At 36.6% G+C, this 13,033-nt stretch overlaps 1 long non-coding RNA gene across 1 annotated transcript; it reads right to left on the reverse strand.

The window, feature by feature from the left end:
* Window positions 1-1,197: 1,197 nt before the first annotated feature.
* Window positions 1,198-12,334, reverse strand: LOC123560445 (uncharacterized). The gene is made up of 3 exons (XR_008372682.1): window positions 12,146-12,334; window positions 10,673-10,805; window positions 1,198-2,070 (listed from the first exon to the last, which is right to left on the reverse strand). It is a non-coding gene; the product is annotated as an uncharacterized LOC123560445 (long non-coding RNA).
* Between the last annotated feature and the right edge of the window lie 699 nt (window positions 12,335-13,033).

A 13,033-nucleotide genomic window follows, 5' to 3' on the forward strand; every position in this document is an offset into this window, starting at 1 on the left:
ACTATTAATTCCAGTAATTCTTTAAAAGCGCAGATAAAAACCCTTTAAGTTTGCCCACAATTTTACAAAACATGCGATAAGCTTATCTTTTTACCCATCATTCCTAATATAAATCAGTCTAAAGTTGTTCCATTGTTTCTATAAAAGACAACGTTGCTTTAAAAGTCATTTAAGCCCCATAGGTTAATGTTAGTGCTCAGTTAGGTGTCGGTTATAAGTAATGGCAAACAGTGTACAATTCAGTGTGCAAGAAATGAGGCCAAATTGACTTTAAAAAGCTACACTTAGAAACGACCCAGACAAAGGACGGCAGAATGTGTGTTTGAACAAAAGAGCGTTTGAATAAAAGAGCTATGATTTTATTTTGCAGGAGTATGGAATTTCAGGTCAAGTTTTCAGAGTATTACTGAAATATAACGTTACATTATATCCTGATAAACCCAGTTTCAGACAGTGGGACATCCAAATGCAATGTTCACGTGCACGCAACATCAATTTAAGACGGAAGAATATGAATTACATTTAATCGAATAGTTTTTTAAGAAATAAAACAACAAAACATTGAAAATTAATTATATCAAAATGTAAGAGAAAAAATCTAGTAGAGCTATATAACTTTTTCCAGCATATATATTGCCATAATAAGAGTAAGCGTAACGCTGCGCATTGGGTGTGTCGTTACTCTGGTAGAACGTGTACAATATAGTTGTATACACAAATATTTTTATGCATAAAAAATAATTTGTCTGATCGAATTATTTATCACGCGTGAACACGTTTACATTTTCGCAAGTTACATATAAAATGATTTCAATATTTCGATCTTACACTGAACAAACAAATATCAGAGCTTATCTCCCTTCCCAAAATTTAGTATTTGTGAAAGTGAAACTTATTTTTTAAAACAATCCCTGTCCAGTTAAAAAAAATATTATAAAGGAGTAAAATTTTGAGATGAACCAGATCAATATTCTATGTGGCTTTTTACAAACATTTTTTATTTATCATAGTCAAATGTGCATTTCGTGTTCATAAAATTATATTTTAAAAGAATAACCCGATAAAGATTTCATGACCATAACAAACCAAGATAGAAATATACGTTGCGTCTAAAATTAGTCAGACTGTATCAGTGTTCTGAAAAAGATAATTTCATCATTTTAACTCGATATTTTTCCTAAAATTCAACAAAACATGAGAAAGGTTACTGGCATAAGTTATTTATAAATTATGTCAAAGTTATGGACCGGACACGAAGACCACATTATCAGTATATATGTAGTGAAAATTGGCGAAGTTCAACCAACGACTGTGACCTTGACCTTTGAGTTAGGGACCTGGTTGTTGCGCATGACACACTGTCTATCCATGCTTATTATTTGTGTCAAAAAGCTTGTCATAAAACTTTAACCAGCAGCACTATTTGACCCCAGTGACATTGACCTTTAGGATGCCTGACCCTAAACTAATAGATGTCCGCCCCTTACCAAGACCAACCCTTATGTGAAGTTTGGTGTTAATATAAGAGATAGTGAAATCGAGAAGGTTGCCATAAAATTTGAACTTGACTGAAATTTGAATTTGAATGGTGGCAGTGACATCGATACCAGGGCACTTGACTGCAATGGTGACAGTGACGTCGATGCCAGGGCAAGAACAATAACCTACATTATTCTTCGAAAAGTCGAGCTAAATGTCTTCTACGCCGTTTAGACAATATGGAGTCGACATGAAGTTAAGCTATTTGACCTTTAACCTCCAACAGTAACCTTAAGTTTATGCCTAGTGACTAGGTTTTACGCTCTGCACATGGTCTTGATGAGCCAGTTTTATCATATTCCCGGCGTACACGATGGACGGACGGACGAACATGCGTGACTCCAATATAGCCCCATATACTTTGTAAGTGGGGGTATAATTATATACATGTCTGACATATGTTTAACTAAGTTTGTGTCAGGGCGGCTGTGACGGTGTCATGCTTATATGCTTGTGCCAGATCTGTTGTTGATTCATCATACTTGGTTCCTCCTTCTGCAGATATTTCTCACTTGTGCCTTTGAAATCAATCTGGAAATGAAGATAAATACTTAAGACACGAAATGCTTTAAGATGTAAGGTCAAATCAGATTAAACTAAATCTTCCAGTTTTTTTTCTTTTAAAAGTAATCAGTAAAATTATATATCTCATCTTCCGAAAAAATAAAAAAATGGCAATGGAAATATTTGACAAAGGTAGCATATTCACAACAAGAAATAATTAGACAAAAAAATAAACAAAACAACCAGACTACAGGTGTGTTTCAACAGCGCTTTACGTTCTGTACGTAAATTTCAATAGCTCTGTATGTATGTAAATACTGAATGCGTCTTTGCCGACCTTCTAACAAAATGTAGACGAAATTATAACAAGATGGTCATGTTGACCCTGGATCGCTCACCTGAGTAATATTGCCTACTTGTCATCAATAACGAGAAACACCAGGTTGTAGACATAGTCCTAGAGATCAATCAATTATCCAAATAATAATCCTACCTTGAATTTACATTTACTCCTGTACGACGAAAATTAAAAGGCAGAATGCAGTAACTGTATGGTTAACAAGAGCTGTAACTAATGGAAACAAATGCCCCCGCAGCGCCTTGATCTTTGACCTGGTGTTTCGTGTCAGAGTTATGCATCTTGTGTCACATGTGGGTGATGAGGTAGAACATCTATTTTAAGTTTGAATCAATTCCATTTAGTAATAACTGAGATATAGTGAAAATATATCAAAATTTACCTTAAATTCTAAGTGAAAGGGGGCATAATTCATGAAAAGTATGTGTAAGAGTTATGCACCTTGTGTCACAAGATGGGGGTGATAAGGTGGAACATCTATTTTAAGTTTGAATCACATCCATTTAGTAGATATAGTGAAAATGCATCAAAACCTTAAATTCTAATTAAAAGGGGGCATAATTCATGAAAAATTGGTGTCATATTGGTGTCAGAGTTATGCACCTTGCGTCACATGATGTGGGTGATAAGGTGGAACACCTATTTTAAGTTTGAATCAAAACCATTTAGTAATAACTGAGATATAGTGAAAATGCATCAAAATTAACCTTAAATTCTATATAAAAGGGGGCATAATTCATGAAAAATTGGTGTCAGAGTTATGCACCTTGTGTCACATGATGCGGGTGATAAGGTGATACATCTATTTTAAGTTTGAATCAAATCCGTTTAGCAGTAACTGAGATAATAGATTTCGCGACGCGACGGGACGGGACAAAACTGACTCCTATATACCCCCCCCCCCCCCCCCCCCACACACTCCACCAAATATGTTTGGTGGGGGTATAAAAACAGCAACTGTAATTCTAAAACCCATGGTGGGATTTGGCTGGTTCTATAAAGGAACCAAGACCTTATAGTGATACAAGTTGTGTGCATGTTTGGCTAAATCAAATCATAAATGAAACCACCATCGTGCAGACAAGATCAAAAGCCAATTTTTGCCCTTTCGGGGGCCGTTACCCTGGAAATCATAATGGAAAAACAAACCTTTATCTTCTTTAACCCAGATTGCACCATTTTTAAAATATGCCAATAACTACTCTATACTCTATACTCTTCTCTACACTACACTACACTACACTACACTACACTACACTACTGTACTGTACTGTACTGTACTGTCATCATGGCTATTTTACCAAATCAACTTGTTACTTTGTCACAGTTAAATACATTATAAGCAATCTATCTACAGTCTAAAAATAAAATGAGTAATCAAGACAAATACCTCTAGATCACATTTCAGAAGATAAAAATTTCTCAGCTGAATTTATTCCATAAAAGTTGGATGCTATACATCAGCAAAACAAACAAGAAGGCCAAGATGGCCCTAGGTTGCTCACCTGTGTAACGCACCATAACAGTGGAAACATGTTTTACCATGTGATTTCATAGAGACAAATATTCTGACCAATTTGCATTAAGATTGGACCAAAAACCCTGGCCTCTTGAGTGTAAACAAACGTTTTCTTTGATTTGACCTAGTTACCTATTTCCCCACATCACCCATGAACTTGTCCAAAATCAAGAAAACAAACATTCCGACAAAGTTTCAGGAAGATTGAAGAAAAGCAGTGGCCTCTGGAGTGTTTACAAGCTTTTCCTATGATCTGACCTAGTGACCTAGTTTTTTACCCCACATGACCCAAATCTGAATTGTCCAAGAATTCATGAGAACAAACATTCTGACCAAATTTTATGAAGATAGAATAAAAAATGTGCTCCCTAGGATGTAAATAAGCTTATTCTTTGATTTGACCTGGTGACCTAGATTTTGACCCCAAATGACCCAGATAAAAATTCCTATGATATTTCATGCAGACAAACATTCTAACCAAGTTTCATGCACATCAAATGAACAAGAGTGTTAGCAAGCTTTTCCTTTACTCTGACTTTCTGACCCCATATGACCCAGTTTCAGACTTAGCCTTGATATCATCAAGATAAACATTCTGACCAAGTTTCAAGAAGACAGGGTCATAAATGTGGCCTCTAGATTGTTAACAATCTTTTCATTTGATTTGACCTGATGACCTAGTTTTTGACCCGACATGACCCAGTTTGGATCCAGGCCAAGAGATAATCATGATAATCATTCTGTGCATTTGTACAAAATCAAAGCATAAATGAAACCTCTATATGGCTGAAAGGGCCAAAATAGAAAATTTTGCCGCATTCAGGGGCAGTAACCCATAATGGAATCAAGCCAGTTTTCGTAAGGAACTGAGATCTTCTTGTGACTTAAGTTGCGTGTTAGTATGATTAAAATCAAACATAAAATGTCACTCCTATGTGTTCACAAGGTAAAAATTACCAAATTTTGGCTCTTTCAGGGGTCGTTCACGGGCCTAACACCAGAACCTATGAATGGATCTGACAGATTCATCATGGAATCCAAGATTTATTGTTGTTGAAGATAGTTTGCAAGTTTGTATCAAATCAAACCGTAAATGAAGTCTCTATATTACTGCAAAAGGCAAAATAGCAAATTTTAGTCCCTTAAGGGGCCATAACTCTGGAACCCAAGATGGGATCTGGCCAGTTTTCGAAAGGAACTGAGATACTATTATATGCCAATACAAGTTTTGTGCAAGTTTGAATATAGCTGATTGCAAAATGTTGTCTCTACCGCGTTCACAAGCCAAAAATAGCAAATTTTGGCCCTTTAAGGGACCATAACTCTGTAACCCATGATGGGATCTGGCCATTTTTCAAAAGGAACCGAGATATTATACCAATACAAGTTGTATGTAAGTTTGGTTAAAGTTGATTACAAAATGTGTTCTCTAACGTGTTCACAAGCCAAAATAGCAAATTTTGGCTCTTTAAGGGGCCATAACTCTGGAACCCAAGATGGGATCTGGCCAGTTTTCGAAAGGAACTGAGATACTATTATATGCCAATACAAGTTTTGTGCAAGTTTGAATATAGCTGATTGCAAAATGTTGTCTCTACCGCGTTCACAAGCCAAAAATAGCAAATTTTGGCCCTTTAAGGGACCATAACTCTGGAACCCATGATGGGATCTGGCCATTTTTCAAAAGGAACCGAGATATTATACCAATACAAGTTGTATGTAAGTTTGGTTAAAGTTGATTACAAAATGTGTTCTCTAACGTGTTCACAAGCCAAAATAGCAAATTTTGGCTCTTTAAGGGGCCATAACTCTGCAACCCATGATGGGATCTGGCCAGTTTTCGAAAGGAACCGAGACATTATGCCAATACGAGTTCTGTGCAAGTTTTATTAAAGCTGATTGGAAAATGTGGTCTCTATCATGTTCACAATCCAAAAATGGTAAATTTTGGCCCTTTAAGGGGACAAAACTCTGGAACTCATGATGGGATCTGGCCAGTTTTCGAAAGGAACCGAGATATTATGCCCATGCAAGTTGTGCGCAAGTTTGATAAAAATCAAATACAAAATGTGGTCTCTATCGTGTTCACAAGGAAATTGTGAACGGACGGGCGACGAACAGACGACGGATGGACGGACGACGGACGAAGGGTGATCACAAAAGCTCACAAGAAAAAGATCGTTTGGGAATTTTTAAGGTCGGATTTGGGGGGAAAAAAGAAAAAAAAAAGCTTGCAAGTTCCTTTTTTTCTCAACAATGTTTTGTTTTCTTTTTTTAGGAAGAGTCTTTGAACATATTATTTCTGGAATATAAAATTAACCTTTTTCCAAGTTACAGCTCTTGTGCCATAGGATGTGGGTGTTGATGAGGAATAACCGTTTTTAATTCGAAGCAGATCCATCAAGTAATTACAGAGATGCAAAGAAAATGCACCAAAACTTTAACCAAGGTGTGGACGCGGAACGGACGCCGACGCGGACACCGGGTTGAGTAAGGTAGTGGGTACAAGAATACAAGCTTTCATACAAAAACTAAATTTAGTCGAAAAATGGCATATTTTTGTAAGTGTTTAGAGTTAACCCGTGCACTGCATGTCAGATCATCACAGTGAATAAGTGTGTGAATTTTTAATCCATTCCCCTTAGTGAGTACTGAGATACCAGCTTACATACAAAAACTTAACCACATCGAGACGCATGGGCGAATGCAATAGCTTTACCTATTCCTTGAATAGTCGAGCTGAAAAGAGGGAATGTTTTCATCAAAATGACAGAAAGAGTTATGGAAGCTACGTTATTCAGTTGGTATTACCATGGCAAAGAAGTGTTGAAGTTTCCTTTAGTTGCGATGTGTAGTTTCTCAGAAAACTATTGCAAACAGAATTTTCTTGAAAACAAATGTCTATGTAAAAAAAAAGAGATATAATTTTACAAAATGACAGTACGACTTATGAAAGCTAGGTCCTTGACTTGTTGCTATTATGGGGAAGGAATGTGTAAAGTTTCATTCAGTAGCGATGAGAAAGAACAGAGATATCAGCTCGCTGATTATCATGAATAATGTTTCTAGGGTATAGGAATAGCTCACCGGATTAACGTTACGGCCAGCTTAAAGGGGGAAATAGATCATGAATGATCCGTGACAAAGTTATGGGAGTTATCTTACATGCTGTTGATAATAATGAGAAACTGAAGTCGAATCCAATGAATAATAGGAATGATGTACATGCCTCTTCAAAATGCTTGATAGAATAAAGTTAAAAGTCCATAAACGGGACATAACTCACAAAAAGCATACATTAAAATCCAAACCAAATGCACATAACCACTTTGTGTTGATAATCTATACCAAGTTTCATTTGAATTGATACATAAGGTTCAGATATAGTTGTAACACATATATTGTGAAATCCAAAAAGGCGCACAATTAAAAATAACAAGCAAATTCGATGAACTGGTATCCCCCGCCGAATGGGTTTGTGTGAGGAATGACAAAGAAATATATCCAGCAAAAATTTAAGGATGTTACTAAGAAGCAAGTAATTTCATTAGACTTGGTGTGGGTACAAAACTTCACATGTTGATAATAAATATTGATATTGATAAATATTGATGGAAAATAAAAAATGAAAAAAAATGTTGGGGGAGGGATGCTGCATGATCGGGGTGGTGGGGGTGAGACTGGGTGGAGGAGGGAGGTTTTTTTGTTTGTTTTTTTTTTTGGGGGGGGGCGGGGCGGGGGCAGGGAAGGGGAGGGGGAGTGGGTGTGACCAAGACGGTGGGGGTGACCGAGTGTGGGTACACTGGTGTTACTTTGGCAGTCTGACTGAACTTGACGGGCCGCATTTCCCTATAATGGTGAACATTTACATGAAGTTTTATTGAAATATTCCCAACCACTTCCTAGGCTCCGGACGGACGGATGGAAAGACGGACGGACAACGCCAAAACTATATCCCTCCGCCTTCGGCGGGGGATCATAATCGGACATAAAAGTCCAGATTATAAATTATGCGCACGCGCACTCCAGGCTGTTGATGTAAATTAAGTTGCATTTAAGTTGGATGGAATATGTATGAAGTGTTCAATACAAAGATACAAATGTAGATTTATACTGTAAAGTTAACAAGAGCACTGTCTGTGGGTGCCATCGCTTGTCTGTAAGTGCTGGACAATAAATAAAAAGCAAGAGCTGTCCGTAAGACAGCGCGCTCCACTATTCGGCGATTTGACAGTAAAATGAAAATATGTCTCAACAAGAGCACCGCCTTGCGGGTGCTGACACTCATCTGATTTTTTTTGTGTAATAGAAATATTGTCCTACCCATGATTTTCTAAGTCTAAAAAGGGCCATCATTCTTGCAAAAAGCAGGATAGAGTTATGTTTCTTGATGTACAGTGTCCACTTACGATGGTGAAAAACTGTTGCAAGTTTTAAAGCAATAGCTTTGATAGTTTATGAGAAAAGTTGACTTAAACATAATACTCAACCAAGAAAACTGATTTTCTAAGTCCAAAAGGGGCAATAAATCTTGCAAAAAGCAGGATGGAGTTATGTTGCTTGCTGTACAGGGTCAGCTTATGATGGTGAACAAGTGTTGCAAGTTTCAAAGCAATAGCTTTGATAGTTTAAGAGAAAAAGTTGACCTAAACATAAAACTTAACCAAGAAATCTGATATTTTCTAAGTCCAAAAGGGGCCATAAATCTTGCAAAAAGCAGGACGGAGTTATGTTTCTTGCTATACAGGGTCAACTTATGATGGTGAACAAGTGTTGCAAGTTTTAAAGCAATAGCTTTGATAGTTTAGGATAAAAGCTGACCTAAACATAAAACTTAACCAAGAAAACTGGTTTTCTAAGTCCAAAAGGGGCAATAAATCTTGCAAAAAGCAAGATGGAGTTATGTTTCTTGATGTACAGGGTCTGCTTATGATGGTGAACAAGTATTCCAAGTTTCAAAGCAACAGCTTTGATAGTTTAGGAGAAAAGTTGACCTAAACATAAAACTTAACCAAGAAATCTGATATTTTCTAAGTACAAAAGGGGCCATAAATCTTGCAAAAAGCAAGATGGAGTTATGTTTCTTGCTATACAGGGTCAGCTTATGATGGTGAACAAGTATTCCAAGTTTCAAAGCAATAGCTTTGATAGTTTAGGAGAAAAGCTGACCTAAACATAAACCTTAACCAGGCAACGCCGACGCAGACGCCGACGCCGACGCCGACGCCGACGCCGACGCCGACAACCGCTCAAGTGATGACAATAACTCATCATTTTTTTTCAAAAAATCAGATGAGCTAATAAGAGACCTCTACTTTAAAAGGAAGATACACCAAGGGGCATAATTCTGTCAAGAACACAAACTAGAGTTATTGGGATTGTTACCACACATGCAGATGATGATGGTAAAAATATATTTTGAGTTTCAAGTCATAACCTTAATGGTATCAAAGTTATTTCCAGAAAACGAAGATTGTCAAAAAAAAAATAAGTATGAAAGGGGCATAATTCGGTCAAAACTACAAAGCAGAGTTATGAGGATTGTTACCACTCATGCAGATGATGATGATAAAGATACATTTCAAGTTTCAAGTCTTGATCTTATATTGCACTAAAGTAACATCAAGAAAGCAAAGATTGCCAAAACATTTTAAGTATGAAAGGGGCATAATTCTGTCAAAAATACAATTAGAGTTATGGGGATTGTAAACACATTATAAAGAAATATTTTTAATTTCAAGTCATTATCTTTTAAAGAACCAAAGCTATGTCTATAAACAAAGCTTTCAAAAATGTTGAAGTGAACTTACAGTAAGATATAAACAATAGTTACAAAGATATGACAGAAACACAAAGGTTGCCGAAAAACTTTAACCAAGAAAGCTCACGCCGACGCCCACGCCGGGGCGAGTAGAATAGCCAAAGTATGTAAGTAGATGTATTATTGTTAAATCCAATAAAGGAGCATAACTCAAGAAACAATAATAGAACATGAAAGTCCTGACAATGTGCGCGTGTCTACTTCATACTGATGGTGTATACCGGTCTTCATTTGAATTGGTACACAAAGTATAGCTGACGTAGTTGAAATATTGTTAACCCTTACCCTGCTAAATTTCTATAATGAACTTGTCCATCTTTCCATTTGGACAGTACCATTAACTGTTAAAATGGGGTGCTTACCAAAAAGATACTGACTGAATGGCGAACAGTGCAGATCATGATCAGACTGCACGGATGTGCAGGCTGATCATGATCTGCACTGGTCGCAAAGGCAGAATCAATCGTGTCCAGCATGGTAACAGTTAAGACCAAAAAGTTTCAATTGAATTTGAAGGAAACTGTAGAAGGAGTTGAAAACACAAGAAAGTGTGAGATGGATAGAATGACAGACGGACAGTTCAAACTCTATATCGACATCTGGGACATAAAAAAATAAGTATAAAGTGGACAGTATTTTTGCAATATTGGTGCCAGGACCCTATGTCAATGATGTGGATGTGGATGAGGAACAAGTATTTTAGGCTGAGGAACAACATAGATAAAGTGAAAGCGCATAAAAACTTTAGCCAAGAATCTAGAATGGCCGCGGACGCGGACGACGACGAGGCAATGGGAGAGTAGGATAGCTCTCTACTTAATCCGTATAGTCTTGCGTTGAACAAACTATTGCAGAATAAATGACACAAAATTAGTCATAAATTGCTAGACAGATAGAGTCAATATCAAATAAAAAGCTTAAAAGGTATTACCTGGCATGTATTGGACTGTCGGCTGTCGGGAACATCAAACACAGGACAGCATGAAGATATCTGTTTTCTGCATTCGATTCTTTTTCTATGTCTCTAAATAATGTCAATCAGTGTCTTCTTGCCTTTTTTAAATCTGAAATAAAATCATTCTTTATAGACTCGATGCTAAAATAACCAGCGAAATCCATGAAAGTCAATGAAAATATGCTAAGCATTGCTTAAAGACTGGCAATCGATTGTTAGACATGTCGTTTTACAGTAAATTTAATGACTTTAGCAATCATTAGGGAATTTAATGGTTGTAACATTGAAATGCTTACTTTGGAATGACTTACTAGTAGTCACAGATTAAGAATTCTAACTGACAAATCAGACAACTGCATATTCATGTAAAGAGTTAAACGAGGCGTTTTTAAACGAACATGTAGCGATTCGCAGTAATTTAGAAGTCAGATTCAGTTTTTAACCTCGCGTGTCCTAGAGGATGCAAGAACTAAAATACTTTAAAGTTTCATTTGAATACTATATTGATTAAATACTTTGGTTTTAAAGCAGCATGCCTCCAGATTTGGCTAAAAAATAATCTTTCTTTCAAATTGAACTTTTGGTCATATTATGAACATTAGAATATGAATTTTTGTTTCTAAAATACATTTGCATTTTAAAAGTTCTAAATCAAGAAAAAAAAAAGATGACCGCGTCGGGAATCGAACCCCGGACCGCCGCGGCAATAATGACATTTTCCCTCGTCGTAACCAATAGCGCTATAGCTGAAGTAGTAAATAATGATTTCAAAATATGTAATAGATATTTATAATCCAGACAGTTTACTCGGAGTAAAAGCGTGACCAACGCTTTTCGATTTTCATCGTAAAAAGTAGTAAAAACAGCAAATTCTCATGTGTTTCCGTAACATAAAGTTTGTCAGTAATTAAGTTTTAAAGCATTCTTAAGAAATATTTAAATCTCTAGACATTGAGAAAAGATATATAATTACAAATGCAGGATTTCTCAAGACCACCTGAATCAATGTCTTTACAACCAAGTTAACAAACCAAACAATGGTACTGTGTAAATATGTAAATGTAAAATTTCAGTCGTCAAACCTAAAAAATATTCTGTGTTTCGGGGAACCTGACCCTACCTGTTGAACTCCCTCCCCCATCGCCCACCCCCCTCCCCCGACCCTAAAGTTTTTTTATGATTTTACAATTTTTGGACTCCAAGATATGGCCGCGCTACAATTCCACAAAGTTCACGAATAATTGCAAAAAAACGCTGTAAATGTTTTAGGCATTTATATGAATAATTTGATAAATGTTAAAGCTTTACCAAATTTATTAAAATCAATGTCTTCAACAAGCTCTCCAACAAGCACAATGCTAAGTGCGAAACCATAAGTGTAATTTGAATTCTTGCTCGAACTCGCATCGCGTAAATTGCAACTCTTAATTAATTTAATTAGTAGCCTACCTTGTTGAAAACAGTTGATTATTGTAATGTTGACATGGGTCCAGCGCACCTCTGACGACTGGCATCGATAGGGTACCAGCGTGCCTCTGGTGACCGGCATCGATAGAGTACCAGTGCACCTGGTTGTCTGCATCTTTATGGTACTGGCAAGGCAGTCCTACCGCAACTGTTGTCCCATTAACTTAAAGTTTCCTCCTCTTAATATATTCATTAATAGCCACATTGTTTCTTCCTTGATTTCTCACCAATACACCAACGTCACGTATAGAAAAGTTTTTCAATTTTCATTATAAATGAAAGCCATCTTTATTCTTATTTACATTTTACTGACAGAAAATAAAATTTCGTATTAAAATCTTACGGTTTGAAAACACGCATTTCAAACTTACACACCGATGGTCACGGATTCGAACCACGCCTCGGGCTGAGATGGTAGCACCCTGCCTTATTTACACCACATCACTGCAGTGAACCTAATAAAGCTTTCTTGATGTAAAATTACACCAATCATGAAAACATTTGACATTTTATAGTGTAACTTAACTGAATTATCGACTTGTATTCAAAGTGCGTTATAAATTATAAGCAAGTCCTTACGTGTATGGTCTAGGAAACTGCTCCTCGTTGGATAGTTCGGGTTCCTCGCCGAATGGTTTGAATTTCTCATCGAATAGTTTTGAGTTTATCGTCCGATACTTCTATTTCTACTTTCACCAAAGCCAGAAACTGTATGCCCATTCCTACGCTCTTGAATTACTCCGGGAGAATAATCGACTTTTGCTTTCTAAAGGTTTAAAGTTACGCACTGCTGACTGAATACTAGAAGTCATTACTAAACAATTAACAATAATGGGTTTAAAATAAAACAAGAATTAAAAGAATGTAGAC

Source organism: Mercenaria mercenaria, chromosome 10 (genome assembly GCF_021730395.1).
Source record: "Mercenaria mercenaria strain notata chromosome 10, MADL_Memer_1, whole genome shotgun sequence".
In the NCBI taxonomy this organism is placed as follows: domain Eukaryota; kingdom Metazoa; phylum Mollusca; class Bivalvia; order Venerida; family Veneridae; genus Mercenaria; species Mercenaria mercenaria.